The 2,532-nt window shown below is 42.6% G+C and overlaps 1 protein-coding gene across 3 annotated transcripts in view; it reads left to right on the top strand.

The window, feature by feature from the left end:
• LOC116696286 (guanine nucleotide-binding protein subunit beta-4) overlaps positions 1-2,532 on the top strand; it is a 23,546-nt gene that overhangs the window by 10,046 nt on the left and 10,968 nt on the right. The gene's annotated exons all lie outside the window — the stretch shown is intronic.

Here is a 2,532-nt window from a genome sequence, read left to right as displayed (position 1 = left end):
AATTATTGCTAACTAACATGCTAGTTAACATTAGTAATTAAACCGGAACAGCTAATGTATTTTGAAACTGCCTGCAAGCTTATCCTGTACTGTTCGGTTATAACACAATTGTTCGCTTTTGCTACGGAGCCATAACGTGAGATACAAGGAGCCTTCAAACGCTTCAGATGTAAAGTTATTTGCTGTCAAAGTGGCGCCGACGTGAATAGCAGTCAGTGGAATGGTGAAGGCAGGTGATGGCTTGATAGCATCAAAATGTCTCCATAGGACGTATGGTTTGTGGATTGCTTACCCCCTTGGTAAATTGCTGTTAAACAACACAAAGAAGAACCACTACATGGAAGAAGGGTATTTTACAATAGCCTAACATTGAACACATCATTAAGTCCCTTCTATGTGGTTTTGCCGACAACTCTGACAGCGACCACAGTGTCTTAAGGTGCAGCTACTGTGTCTTATTGCTGCAGACTGTTGTACGTCCCATTGTTAGAATCCTTTTCAGTAAATTACAGCCACATTTTAGATTGTTTAGCTTTAACCATTTTAACTGTTGACATGCAGTTTAAACAAATAATTATATTTGGGTTATGGCAATACCCCGATTTCTCAATCACCATGTAAACACTTGTTCTAATTACACGGTAACAGAGGTAGAGAACTCTTTCAGTAACCAGGGTATTTCTCCATGTATACACCTTAACCGGGCTATGATCGGTTTAAGCGTCTGCACATACTTCAACTGCCCCTCCCCACTCCACTGGAGTGGTTTTTGAACCAGACATAATCCGTAAAACCATACCCCGGTTACGGCTGTGCATGTACTGGCTAATGGAAGGCTAATGTTACATGCTGCCAAGTCTAGTGTTAACTAGCATCACGTGCAGTGACGCCTCTAAGTCCGTTTCAGAGAATCAGAGAGCAGCACAGGCATTTAAGTGGCACTGAAATGAGGCACCAAAATCTGCATTGCTATTTAGGTTAGGGTTAGGAGGATGGAGGATTCGCTATCCTCTACCCAACCCTAGATGCACAGCCTTATGAATATGATGCAAAGTGTGAATGCCGTTATACCTATTTGTGCCTTTGTGCATCTTTGTCTCGGACCTACATGGTTAGAATAAGTTGAACTGATTTATGCAGATGGCAGCTGTCCCAATCCCAGTTCAGACAAAGTAGTGTCCTGTTGGCAGCTCCAGCGAAAGGTTGAACATGTTGGTTGGTGTCAGAAGAGCTTTTACAATTCTAGCCTCTCATGGTCTTAGAGACCCAACTGCAATGGTGCCAAGCAGCACTATCCACTGTAGCTGGCAGCCTTATTCCACACAATAGGCAGCTCCAACACACAGCTCTGCCTTTGTCGCCCCTGATCCTGTGCCATGCTCTGGGCCTGCATTGGCCCGGCTGCATAACTCCAGTCACACATCTGGAGAAAAGACGCACTGCTCACTGAGTTTTATGACTATAAATTGTTAAATGTAAACCTAATTTAGCTGGCTTTTGATAGGCATTTATCCGTATGACAGGTTTTGGCAGTTGTTGATATGTAGTTAGTCATTACAGCAGTATTGAGTGGACTGTTTTGGTTTCTAAATTACAAATATTTATTGTGAAGAAGACAATTAATGAGGCAATCTTGCAAATCACTGCCATTACATGCCTAAAATCCGAGCTGTCAGTTTTATCCAAACTGATGGCAATGCACCCCAACACAGCATGTTTCTCAACGTAATCTTCTGACGTAACTGCGTTATTTTCTACCTCATCTCTCTTGTGTGCTCCGTTGCCTTTCACAACACAAGCCTAAGGCTGAACACATGGATTAAAAATATTTAGCCAAGTGTAAAAGGTCATAACGGGTGTTTTGGTAGTTCACAAGGCACTCTATGTGACGTGGCAAACTTCAAAGGCATACAGTATAATGGGTCATGGCAGTCATAGAGCATCACCACATAACAGACGAGCTGACGCTGAGAGCCTCTCTTTAGGGGGATTGCGTCAGCGGGCGGAGAGAGTGACGTCGCCCCCGGGCAGTTGAAAGTATTGCAAGTCCACTGCCCCTGATGCCTCATTACTGTCAAAGAGCTCCTTGGCTAAGACAAGATTCCTCGATAAGCAGTCCAAAGCATCCTCTCTTGTGTTTGCAGAGGCATAATGGCCAAAACCAAGTGAACCGAGAATCTAAAAGATTAGCTTTTCACACATTCACAGTATCTTTAAAAGGCAGTCGTAGCAGCATGGACATAAATCTATTGTCTTAGGTACTTATTAGCTATGTGTAAAATGATGGGTTTTTTCTTTTGTGGTAAATGAAAAAGTAACTGGGCTCCAATGGTTTAAAAGCATTTGCAAAACTGAAGATAAAGCACAAACAGTCTCTGTTTTACGTTAACATGATTTCTCTGTGGAAAGGAAGGGCTGGACTTTGTAATTGTTGAATTATAGAAAAATGAAACTGAAAATGTTGAAGGTTTGACTTCTGAACAGCCTGGAAAATAAAGAGGGTGGGAGGGGGGGGTCCACACATTTCTGTAG

The sequence above is a fragment of the Etheostoma spectabile genome, chromosome 9 (genome assembly GCF_008692095.1).
Source record: "Etheostoma spectabile isolate EspeVRDwgs_2016 chromosome 9, UIUC_Espe_1.0, whole genome shotgun sequence".
Lineage (NCBI taxonomy): Eukaryota > Metazoa > Chordata > Actinopteri > Perciformes > Percidae > Etheostoma > Etheostoma spectabile.
Note: the sequence above shows the minus strand (reverse complement) of the source record. Positions and strands in the feature narration are given on the sequence as shown.